Raw genomic sequence first — 13,787 nt, 5'->3', positions numbered from 1 at the left:
TATTTGTCTTTTCCCTTTCTTTTTGCTGCCTTTTGCCCCATTGGACGAGTATCTTCATAATCCAGGTATATACTCATATCTTGGTTGGAGGAGGTGTTGCTTGCTTCAGACTCTGAGGTCCTCGTCTTCTTTGTCGCTACAAAGTGATCAGCGGACTGTGGAGTAAACATTGAACGGTCTTTGACAATTCTCCACACATGTTCGAGATTGAATGCAACACCATTATTTTCGGATAGATATTTTTCGTACGCAAACCTCAATATATCTTCATCACTGTGACCACTTCGATATGAACTATAAATACTATTGTAATTTGTGTTGAATCGATATACCTTCTTTTGGATTGTGTTGTGCCAATGTGACCGTATAACATTTGCACTTCTGGTGTTTGAACCTAGGGGAAGATTCTCATTGTAGTAGCTTGCAACCCGTCCCCAAAAAGCATCCGCCTTTTGATCATTGCCGATTATTGGATCATCACTGATAGTGACAAAACTTCTCGCTAATACCTCGTCTTCAACCTTTGTCCAACTTGAACACTTTCTTGTACGCCCTCAGCATTTGAAACCGCCTTTTCTAAATTAACCACCTCAATTGGGGATTCACGGTCGGAAAGTTGAGTCTCCGGGACAAAAGTCGGAGTTACAGGTTCATTTGACATCGAAGGAGTGAAAGACATACCAGTTGTGTGCGGGGTACCATATCCATGAACAGCCGACGACGTAAAATACGGATGACTCATGTTTAGCCAATATTCGGCTGGAAGCGGTTGATATGAACCTCGAGGGGCATAATTCAGATGATTCATAGAATTTCCAAAACCTTGAACATTTTGAAGATTTTGTGGAGGAAACGACATATTGGGAAATGAATGTGGGTATTGATAATTTGGTGGAATTTGTGGATTTTGGGAAGATGAATATTCTTGCGAGTTGTTTGTAGAATTCAAGAAATTTGTAAAAAATGCCCTATTATTTTCATCTATTTATGATAGAAAATAAGATGGTAGGAACTTGAAAAAAATAGATGGGGAGAGAATTTTAAGAGTAAAATTGAAAGAGTAGTGAGTGGAAATGAAAATATGTACACATATGGATGAATATTTATAGTCGAAATTTCAAACTAGCCGTTAAAAAGTAACTGTTAAATAACTAGCCGTTATTTAATTTTTAATTTAAAAATATAAAGCAGTTATTTTAAAAAATCATTATTTAAAAACTTATATTAAAAAAAAACCGTTGCATTGCATCTGCCGTCGGTAAAAAAACAAAAAAAAAAAAGTTAACAACTTAAAAAAAGCCGTTGCATGTACCGTTAATAAAAAAAATTAAAAAAAAAAAATTTTGCACATGGGGTGGGCCCGCCCTAGCCCACCCACAAACACTTGAACACGTTCAAGCTGTTGAACGCCATGTTGAGATGCTGCAACGCGGCGTTAACGCACAGTAGCGTTATAAACGCTGCGTTGCAGGTGCTCTTAGTCCTTAATAGAGATAACTACCTCGTGTATCTGTTCAATTATGATTAAGAAAATTATTAATGAATATAATTATTTATATTAATTTTATAAAAAATTAAACAATAATACAAAATTTTCCTTGTAATCTCTTATCTATCACACCTCTAGTCATAACTCACATGTCCACACTTGTTTCAACCAGCTATGAGCTATGCCACTTAGTTCATAGAATCATAGGTCTAACAAAGGAATGTCTCATCGTATTATTGGAGTTCAAATTGTTAACGTCCTATTGTATTATCACATGCATCGGGTTGACTAATATGGATTGTGAACGTACTTTGGCCTATTGTGTTATAACATGTAATGGGCTGTAATATGGCTGTAGTATGAACACGGACGGATTTATACGTGGATTGAGGGTCACATCCCCTTAAAGTCGATGGGTAAATGATTAACGTCAGACGTGAGGTAATTAAATTTGTAATATAATATAATTAATATTATATTACTACGTTGAAATAGTTATATATTATATATAGAATCTTTAATTATATAGGTATTATGTTTTTTTATTTGGCTTGGTTATTTTTTATAAGAAATATAATTTATATTATTATAAAATAATAAAAATATCCTATGATTTTTGCCGTGACAGTTAGTAGAAGTTGGCGACGGCAGCAACAGCAGCCGGCGGTGACAGCAACCAGCTGGCGTAAGAAATGGATTAGGGGTAAATTTGTCATATTAAATCTTAATGTTAGAATATAATCAAGATAACATGTTATTAGCCTTGTAATCTAAATTACAAAAGTTTATTATCTTTTATAATCTAGACTACATTACGATTTAAAATGATACTAAATAAAGTAATCAATCTTGTAATATAATTAGAATTACATTATAAAACTGATTTCTCCCTCACTAAACGTAACCTAATTGTTTTTAATGATTAGGATTTAAAATGACAAGGGTGGTCCACTGAATCTTTCCCATTTATATTCTTTCTCCCCAATTAAATCTTCTCCAATTCATCTCAAAATTCTTGCTGATACTTTCACCATTAATTGTGTCTTCGTCGTCGATTGCTAGAATTTGGAATTAATTACATATTTGAAAAAATCCACAATTTAAATTTTCTATCGATAATTTAGTATCAAAATTTTAAAATAATATTGCGACCTTGAAACTAACCGTCGACTCTTATTTTTTATCATGAATTTGTTCACCAGCATCGACCATCGTGCAATTTAGGATGATGATTTTTAAGAAGTTTTGAGCTCGATTCTAATCTAAAATTGAGAATTTAGATGTTGTTTGAGAATGACCAATTTTTGGATTGATTTGTTTGATTTTGATATCAATAATTGATATTTGTTGTATCTTTGGATATAGGTACAAATTTTGTATAGCTTCTAGGTATCAAACTAATTTTAGATTTGTTTGGACATTTTAAAAAATTAGCTTGTTTAATTATAGATTTTACAAGTTGTTGTATAATTCGATATTTAAATGTTTTCGTACGATAGAATCATAAAAGTCAAGTTTAGAAATCTTAATTCAAGTTTTGAAATTAGTTTTATGGAATTAGAAAAATTAGTCACTTTAAATTTATTTTAGCATTATTTGAAGCTAAAATAGAAGAATGTGACCATCTAACATAAATAATAATTAATTTTAGACATTCTAAATGGGAAAATTTATTATGATTGATTAGTTTTGTCAGAGGAAGAGAGCAAATAAATTAAATCTAATTACTTTTATAACCCCCATTAAGAAGATCAAATAACAACGATGTTCTATGTAAATTTCTTCTAAAAGATTCAAAAATACATAAACTGAATAGGTTGATCTCAATTCTTTAGAGTTTAATCAATGATTGTGTCGATAAATTTAGGTATAGACAAGATTCATCGAGCTTATTTTAATTTGGATATCAATTTATTCTTCGAGAATATCCATTAAATAAAAATATTAAACACTCTCGAAAGTTTCAGTCTGTTTGGTATAAATAATTTTCTTAATTAGAGTATTTATTAGCTGAAGATAAAGTATATTGCTTTCAATGTTTTATTTTAAACAAGCTATTAGGATACTTAAATCAAATTGTATGTACTATTTATGCATTTGATAATCGGAAGAAAGTTTGAAATGGATAAGTTGGTGCTTTCTTATGCCATTCATGGAAAGATAATGTACGTTCACTCAGTCATAATGCTAAAAAGATATATTATCAAGGAGATTCGACAATTTTAATGTCGAATAAGTCGTAAATAATCATCTTCGATTAAAAGCTCATATACATGCATGTTGTTGGTGCAGTAAGCATTAATAGTCAAAATCAGGTTTTGATAAAAGATAAATGGATTAAAATTAGGTGTTATGTTTGCCTAATCTTTTTACCGAGTGTGTAAGAATTGACGGATCTAGATGATCTAACACCAAGCTGTAGTCCAGTCAGGTCCGAGGACTTAATAAATGGCAAGAAGTCCGATTTTGCCTCATTCGTTGCCGATATGATAAAAGGTAAGTTGCTGCTTTATCACGAACTTCTTCTATCAGATCCAGTTCCATAAGACGTCGACCTGCATTATCTTCATCATATAATTATCTTCGATCAGATTCTACCCCAACTTCAATGGGGACTACTGCTTCGCCACCATATACTAGTTGGAATGATGTTATTCCTGTAGCCTCTCGAGGAGTGGTACGATACGCCCATAACATATTGGGTAACTCGTCTACCCAACTACCACCGACATGATCTAACTTAGTCTTGAGTCCTTTGATAATTTATATGTTGGTTACTTTTGCCTACCCATTACTCCGTGGATATATCATAAAGGTGAATGCTTGTGTAATGTCATACCTCGCACACCATTCTCTGATTCTTTCTCCTTGAAATTGTCTTCTATTATCAGAAACCAATTTATGTGGAATACCAATTCTGTAAATAAAGTGTTGCCATAAAAATTTAATAACTGCGTTTTCAATTATTCTTGCCAATAGTTCAGCTTCCACCCATTTTGAGAAATAATCCACAACTACCAATAAAAACTTTCTATGTCATTGTAAGGGAAAATGAACCTACTATATCCATACCCCATTGATCAAAAGGACAAGAAACTATAGAAGTTTTCAATAACTGAGTAGGATGATGTGAAATATTTTGATGCTTCTGACAAGACATACATGTTCTTACGAGCTGAGTTGCATCTTCTTGTAGAGTAGGCCAAAAATATCCTGTCAATAATATTTTATGAGCTAAAGATCTCCCTCCAATATGACTACCACATGAGCCCTGATGAACTTCTTGTAGGCTATATTATATGTCTTCCGGTCCAATGCACTTGAGCAGATGACTAGAGAAAGCCCTCTTATAAAGATGATCCCCTACTAAAGTATACCGAGCAATCCTCTTTTTAAAGACTCTTGCCTACTCTTCATCTACTGGTAGGTCGCCCTGTTATAAAAATAATATAATTGGTGCCATCCAATCACCTTGTATCTCCATATCAACTTGTCTTTCGATACAGGATACCAGCACTGTCTGTTCTATCGGTTGATGTAGGCTCCAAGGTATTATTACTGATGCGAGCTTAGCTAATTCATCAGCTACCTGATTTTCTGATCGGGGAATCTTCTATATATTCACTTTTTGAAATTCAGCTTTCAGTTTACCAAATGTTTCTGCATATAACCTGAGCCACTCATTGTTGATTTCAAAGTTACCTATCAACTGCTGTGCTGCCAATTGAGAATCAAAATAAATCTATACCCGAGCAGCTCCTACATGTCGAGCGGCCTGTAAGTCAACTATCAATGCTTCATACTCTGCTTCATTATTAGTGACTCTATAATTCAATCGGACGAAAAGTTGAACCCGATCTTCTCTTGGAGATATAAGAAGAATCCCAATTCCACTGCTCTGTCTGGTAGAAGACACATCCACATATATTTTTCAAGTTCCCTCTTCCTCTGGACCTTGTATTTCTGTTATAAAATCCGCCAGAGCTTGTGCTTTAATTGCTGAACAAGGTCGATATTGTATGTTATACTCACCAAGTTCAGTTGTCCATTTGATTAACCGCCCGGATGCCTCTGGATTGAGGAGCACTCGACCAAGAGTACTATTAGTTAGTACTATAATTGCATGTGACAAGAAGTAAGGACACAATCTTCTACCTGTTAACACCAATGCGTAAGCTAATTTTTCGAGTGTAGTATATCTACACTCGGCTCATTTTAATAAATGACTTGAAAAGTACACGGGTTGTTGCTCTTTACCCTCCTGCCTCACCAACACTGAGCCCACAGCGTGCTCATTTGCTGAAAGATAAACCCATAAAGTTTCTCCTACTACATGTTTGGCTAAGACAGGTAAGGTTGATAAATAGTTTTTTAATTCTTGGAACGCCTTGTCACATTCCTGGTCCCATTGAAATTTAGTATCCTTCCGAAGTATCTTGAAGAAATGGAAGCTTCGGTCGACCTATCGAGAGATGAAGCCAGATAAAGCAATGATCTGACCTGTCAATCTCTGAGCTTCTTTCATGTTGCACGGAGGTTCCATGTCCTGGAGTACTCAAACTTTGCTAGGATTTGCTTCTATTCCTCACTCTGTTACCATATAGCCCAATAATTTACCGCTTTTAGCTCCAAATAAACATTTGCAAGGATTGAGCTTGAGTCCATACTGCCTTAGGGTTCTGCATGTTTCCTATATGTCCTTACTAAATCACTAGCCTGAAGAGATTTAATTAATATGTCATCTACAAATACCTCCATATTCCTTCCAATCTGTTTTCAAAAAACTTTGTTCATAAGCCTCTGATAAGTTGTCCCTGTATTCTTTAGTCCAAAAGGTATAACATTATAGCAATAAGTACCTTCAGCTATTATAAAACTAACATTTTCCTGGTCATCCTTGGCAAGAGGGATGATCCTGTCTGGAAGCTAAGAAGACGAACCTGCCGGTGTGACGTGTCTGGAAGGTTGACCGCATCCCCATGACCCGGTCGATGAGCTGTCCGCTGCGTTGACCAAGTCGTCTGAAGTCCTCCTCCGGTCAACTGTACCTGTATCCAGCGACCGGGTTCCCCCGGTCTCTGGTACCTCGGTGCTCGAGGCGAATCCCACAAATGTATGAATAACCACATAATAGTATAGCAGAAATATTAACTAAATGCAGAAAAGGTACGAGAACGTACCCTGGCCCAGGGGGGCGCCCTCGGATGGATGGACGAGCTGGTCGAGCTACTGATCAAGTCGTCGTGGCCCTGGATCCGGAAAGCGGCATGTAGGCCAAGACATAATGGCTCGTAGGCCGATATGCGGCACGCAAGCCGGATAACACAGATAGCTCGTAATCATAAGAGAGATGCACAGAGTAAAACCCAACAACTCGATGGCCGGAACAACCTCGGCTCGATGGCTGAACCCAATCTCGGCGCGACGGTCGGAATAAACAAACCTGAGTCCGCCGAATGGCGGTTGTCCCGTGGGTGACGATGGCTGCCCGGAGGTGTCGGTGGCTGCGGTAGGAGCTGCCGGAGGTGACGGCGCTAGACGCCGGAGGCGTCGGCTGCCAGAGGCGGCTGTGGCCGGAGGCGGATCCCACTGTAGGGTGATGTTGGGGGCTGCCGGACGAAGCCCGCGCCGGAGGAGATTTCCGGCAAGAAGAGGAGCCATGCTCCTGTTCCGGTAGGTGACTACTGACAAAGGAGGAGGACACGAGGTGTCTTCCTCGCGGTGGCCTCTCGTGCCAAGGTCGTGACTGCCGACAAGAGGAGAGGGAGAGGAGAAGGCCGACGGCGGCAGCAGCAACAACGAACCTAGCGAGCCCCCTATTCCCTCCTCATGGCGGCGGCGCTGGAATGAGAAGGCCGGAGTAATGGAGGGTAGAGGAGAGGAAGAAGGGAGCGCCGGCGGCTTCGTCGGCGCTAGCGGAGAACTTGAGAAGGAGAGAGCCTCTCCCTGGTGGCTGGCGGCGGAAAGGATCACGAAACCCCCCTAAAACGCGAGCCAGCCTCCTCCTCTGGTGTGAACGGCGATTCCCAAAAAAACCCCTCAGCCCTAGCAATCCTCAATCCCCAAAATGCCCCTGACCACTTCTCTATTTACTTCTCATGCCCTAATTTACCTCCGGATCACAAGCCTCCCCCTCGAGTCTAGTCGAAGGAGGTGCAAGTCCGACTGACTAGACAAGTCTATCGCAAAGAGTTGAATCACTCTCGATGTCAAAGCCAAATCGCTGAACCAATAATATAATGTCGCTCGAGCGGTCGCTATAATAGTGGTGTCGAATGAGATAGTAATCAAGCCGAGCGGATCAAGTCGATAATCGGCCCGAGGCCGAGCGAACGACAAAACATCAAATGAGCGGCAAAACAACAAGCGCATGGCGAGTGCAAGCATAGCAGACCGAACAACACGCTGGACAACAAGTAGACCGAGTGGACGAGCGATGCCTAGTACGCGACCATGAAGATACCGACCGGATGATCGAAGTGCAGTCGATCGGATGGATAGATGCTAGACGAACGCTGTCGTGCGAGCGATCGAAATGATGCCGATCGGATGGATAGATGCTAGACGGACGCTGTCGTGCGAGCGATCGAAATGATGCCGATCGGATGGATAAATGCCGGGCGGACGATACCGCGAGTGCGACCGTAATGATGTCGATCGGTCGGATAAATGCTGGGCGGACGATACCACGCGTGCGACAGGAAAGATGTCGATCGGTCGGATAAATGCTTGGCGGACGATACCGCGCGTGCGACAGAAATGATGTCGATCGGTCGGATAAATACCAGGCAGACGATACCGCGCGTGCGACCGGAATGATGTCGATCGGTCGGATAAATGCTGGGCGGACGATACCACGCGTTCGACCGGAATGATGTCGATCGGTCGGATAAATGCTGGGCGGACGATACCGCGCGTGCGACCGAAATGATGTCGATCGGTCGGATAAATGTTGGGCGGACGATACCGCGCGTGCGACCGAAATGATGTCGATCGGTCGGATAAATGCCAGGCGGACGATACCGCGAGTGCGACCGGAATGTCGATCGGTCGGATAAATGCCGGGCGGCGATACCGCGAGTGTGACCGGAATGATGTCGATCAGAAGAATAGATACCTGGCCACGACGACTGCTCGACCCCGAACGAGGGAAATAGATGATCATGAATCTGGTACGTGACCAGTGAAAGTCGCTCAACCCCGAACGGGGGATATAGATATATGATGTGCTGGTCCGCTGAACTGATCCGAAACTGGTGATGATCGCTTGAATATAATCCTCCCGGCCGATCGGCTCGGGGGTCTTCGCCATCGAGCCCCTGGCTCGTATATAATCCTCCCGGCTGCTCGGCTCGGGGGTCTTGGCCATCGAGCCCTTGGCTCGTATATAATCCTCCCTACCGCTCGGGGTTCGCCATCGAGCCCCGCTCAGATATAATCCTGGGTTCACATCGAGCCCGCCACGGCTCAGATATAATCCTCCTACCGAACGGCTCGAGGGTCTTCGCCATCGAGCCCCGGCTCGATATAATCCTCCCTGCTCGGCTCGGGGTTCACATCGAGCCCGTGAGCGCCACTGGCTCGTATATAATCCTCCCAGCTGAACGGCTCGGGGTCGCCATCGAGCCCCGGCTCAGATATAATCCTCCCGGCCTCCGGGGGTCTTCGCCATCGAGCCCCGGGCTCTATATAATCCTCCCACGGCTCGGGGCCTTTGGCCGAGCCCGTGGCTCGGATATAAACCTCCCGCCGATCGGCTCGGGGGCCTGTGGCTCGGATATAAACCTCCCGACCGAACGGCTCGGGGCCTTCGCTCGAGCCCGTGGCTCGGATATAAACCTCCGGCCGAACGGCTGGGGGCCTTCGGCTTGGCTCGGATATCAACCTCCTACCGAACGGCTCGGGGTTTTCGCCGAGCCCGTGGCTCGATATAAACCTCCTACCGACGGCCGGGGCTTTCGCCGAGCCCGTGGCTCGATATAAACCTCCTACCGATCGGGGCCTTGAGCTCCGCTCAGATATCAACCTCCCGGCCGGGGCCGAGCCCGTGGCTCGATATAAACCTCCCGACGGGGGGCCGTGGCTCGATATAAACCTCCTACGAACGCCGGGGTTTGCCTCGAGCCTCGCTCAGATATCAACCTCCGGCCGGGGCCGGCCGAGCCCGTGGCTCGATATAAACCTCCTACCGATCGGCTCGGGGGCCGAGCCCGTGGCTCGATATAAACCTCCTACCGATCGGCACGGGGTTTCGCCTTCGAGCCGTGGCTCGGATATAAACCTCCGCCGATCGGCAGGGGGCTCTTCGAGCCCGTGGCTCGATATAAACCTCCCGGCCGATCGGCTCGGGGTTTCGCCGAGCCCGTGGCTCGATATAAACCTCCTACCGAACGACTCGGGGTTTCGCCTCGAGCCTCGCTCAGATATCAACCTCCTACCGAACGGCCGAGGGTTTTCGGCCGAGCCCGTGGCTCGGATATAAACCTCCGGCCGATCGGCCCGGCCTCGAGCGCGTGGCTCGGATATAAACCTCCTGCCGATCGGCACGGGGCCTTCGCCTTCGAGCCCGTGGCTCGATATAAACCTCCGACCGACGCACGGGGTTTTCAGCCGAGCCTCGCTCAGATATCAACCTCCGGACGAACGGCTCGGGGCCCGCCGAGCCCGTGGCTCGATATAAACCTCCTACCGATCGGCCGGGGCCTTCGGCCGAGCCCGTGGCTCGATATAAACCTCCCGAACGGCTCGGGGTTTCGCCTCGAGCCTCGCTCAGATATCAACCTCCCTACCGAACGGCTCGGGGGCTTGGCCGAGCCCGTGGCTCGGATATAAACCTCCCGGCCGATCGGCTCGGGGGCCTTCGGCTTCGAGTCCGTGGCTCGGATATAAACCTCCCGGCCGATCGGCACGGGGGCCTTCATCTTCGAGCCTGTGGCTCGGATATAAATCTCCCGGCCGATCGGCACGGGGGCCTTCGGCTTCGAGCCCGTGGCTCAGATATAAACCTCCCGGTCGAACGGCTCGGGGGCCTTCGTCTTCGAGCCTGTGGCTCGGATATAAACCTCCCGGCCGAACGGCTCGGGGGCCTTGACTCGAAGAACTAATACAGATCATATAACTAACCGAGAACAAATAACGGAAAAACTGACCTAGGTCATGAGAATAGCATAACTCTCCGGCGTCGTCCATCTTCACGTTCCAGATCAGGCGCGTTCCCACAGACGGCGCCATTTTGATCCTGTCTGGAAGCTGAGAAGACGAACCTGCCGGTGTGACGTGTCTGGAAGGTTGACCGCATCCCCATGACCCGGTCGATGAGCTGTCCGCTGCGTTGACCAAGTCGTCTGAAGTCCTCCTCCGGTCAACTGTACCTGTATCCAGCGACCGGGTTTCCCCGGTCTCTGGTACCTCGGTGCTCGAGGCGAATCCCACAGATGTATGAGTAACCACATAATTGTATAGCAGAATAATTAACTAAATGCAGAAAAGGTACGAGAACGTACCCTGGCCCAGGGGGGCGCCCTCGGATGGATGGACGAGCTGGTCGAGCTACTGATCAAGTCGTCATGGCCCTGGATCCGGAAAGCGGCATGTAGGCCAAGACATAATGGCTCGTAGGCCGATACGCGACACGCAAGCCGGATAACACAGATAGCTCGTAATCATAAGAGAGATGCACAGAGTAAAACCCAACAACTCGATGGCCGGAACAACCTCGGCTCGATGGCCGAACCCAATCTCGGCGCGACGGTCGGAATAAACAAACCTGAGTCCTCCGAATGGCGGTTGTCCCGTGGGTGACGATGGCTGCCCGGAGGTGTCGGTGGCTGCGGCAGGAGCTGCCGGAGGTGACGGCGCTAGACGCCGGAGGCGTCGGCTGCCAGAGGCGGCTGTGGCCGGAGGCGGATCCCACTGTAGGTGTTGGAGTGTATACTGAAAGCCTAAGCTTTGTAAACATTCATTATGAATAAAGAATCACATTTGGTCTAATTATCTACATTTGTTTGTAGTTGTTCATTTAATTTATATTGTAGATAACATAGTATGTGGTGTCACATACAGAAGATGATGTTATCAGTACCTTATAAATTATAAACAGTAACTCACGACCAGAATGGAAAGGAACAAACCATTAGAAGGTCGTAGTGTAATTAGGTATTAGTTTATCATGACTATATAATTACACTAGTACACTCAGAGTGTATTGAGTAGGACCATTTGAGGTCGTTTCTTTTATACTGACTTTATAAAGGAACAAAGACCTCGGTTATTATGGAAGTGTGTGCTCTTAATCTTAATATAATAACAAGCACATATATTTGATATTTATTTCTTTAATTTATCAATGGGTGAGATTTAGTTCGATGAATCAATAAGCCCGATAAATTGGGAAATGATATCACTTATAGTGTGTGTTGTTGATTATAGAAGGAAACTGTGTCCTAGAAATACTAGGTTGATAATGTCCCCAAGAGGAGCTCATAAGGATTGTCATGTTAAACCCTGCAGGTGGACTTAGTCCGACATGACGATAAGGTTGAGTGGTACTACTCTTGGACTTAGACATTAATTAAATGAGTTGTCAGAACTCACTTAATTAGTGGACATTCGATATCTTAAACACAGGAGACTAACACACTCATAATAAGAAGGAGCCCAAAATGTAATTTGGGATTGGTGCGGTAGTTCAATGATAGTTCTCTAGTGGAATGAATTATCATTGATAAAATTAAGTTGTGTGTTCGCGGCACGGGATGCTTAATTTTATCGGAAGACCAAAACCAATTCCTCCTCTTGGTCCCTATCGTAGCCTCTTATTTATAGAGTTCTATACCCACCTATACCCACCTTCTATACCCACCCATAGGGGCCGCCAAGCTAGCTTGGGATCCAAGCTAGGGCCGGCCTAGGGTGGCGGCCCTAGCTTGAACCCAAGCTAGTAGGGCCGGCCAAATAAAATTAAAAAGAAATTTAATTTTAAATTTTATTATTATGTGGAAGATATATTTTAAAGAGAATTAAAATTAAAATATCTCTCTTGTAAAAGATCTACAAAAGATTAAAGAAAGAGATTAGATCTCTTTCCTTATTTGTAGATTGGAGAGATGTTTTATTTTTTTTAAAAAAATTATTCACATGTTGATAAAATTAAAATTATAGAAATTTCCTTTTATCAACCATGAAGAGATTTTAAAGAGAAATTTTATTTTTTAAAATTTCCGGAAACAAATTAGGAAGTTTTAATTGTTGATTAAAACTTGTCCTCTTTTGTTATCCAATGATGGCCGGCCACTTGAAATTAATTGGGGAAATTTTATTTTATTTCTCTCAATTAAATCATGTCAAGGAAATTAAGGAAAATTTATTGTAATTAAATTTCCTAATTTACCTAGGCCAAGGAATATAAAAGAAGGGGTGAGGGTGCCTTCACAAGACACAACATCTATTATTCCTCTCCCTCTTTTGTTCCTTGGTGTGGCCGGCCAACCTCTCCCTCTCTTCCTCTTGTGGTGGCCGAACCCTACCCTTCTATTGGAGCTCTTGTGGTGGCCGGATACTACTCGAAGAAGAAGAAGAAGAAGGAGAGAAAGCTAGCATCTCTTGGAGCTTGGTTAGTATTTTGTTTTTCTTCCTTGGTGAAGCTTCCTCTTTGTTGGCCGAACCTAGCTAGGAGGAGAAGAAGGTGATTGGTGGTTTCTCGTCTCGGAAGATCGTTGCCCACACAACGTCCGAGGTTAGAAGAGGAATACGGTAGAAGATCAAGAGGTTTTTCTACAAGGTATAACTAGTAATTTCTATTTCCGCATCATGCTAGTTATTTATGGAAATAATACCAAATACAAGAGGCTTACGTTCTAGAATTTCGAATATGTTTTTTCGAAGTTGTGTTCTTTTGTTTCTTTCTTTTCCTTGTGATTTGATTGTTCCTTTTGGTTAACCTAAAGTTATTTTAGGAAATTAAATATTGGCTTTCTATTAAAGGTTTTGTCTAGTCGGTGGTGGTTGCTCCCATATCCAAGAAGGCCATGTGCCTCGCCACGTCAGTACTGGGAACCTTTTATGGAAATTAATATTTAATGAAATTAATAACTTAAGGTGACTTGGGTCGAACGTGTTAAGTTCCGCAGGAGATCCAAGTCAAAACCTAAAAGAACAAATAGATTAAGTTTTGGATCAAACGTGTTAAGTTCCGCAGGCGATCCAAAATTTAATTTAAAAGAACACATGGTAGTTAGGAAAAGGTTCAGACCTTTGTACAAAATTTTTGTACAGTGGAACCTATAGGTTTTCCGAGTAG

This window comes from Zingiber officinale, chromosome 8B (genome assembly GCF_018446385.1).
Source record: "Zingiber officinale cultivar Zhangliang chromosome 8B, Zo_v1.1, whole genome shotgun sequence".
NCBI lineage: Eukaryota > Viridiplantae > Streptophyta > Magnoliopsida > Zingiberales > Zingiberaceae > Zingiber > Zingiber officinale.
This window is presented reverse-complemented; position numbering follows the sequence as displayed.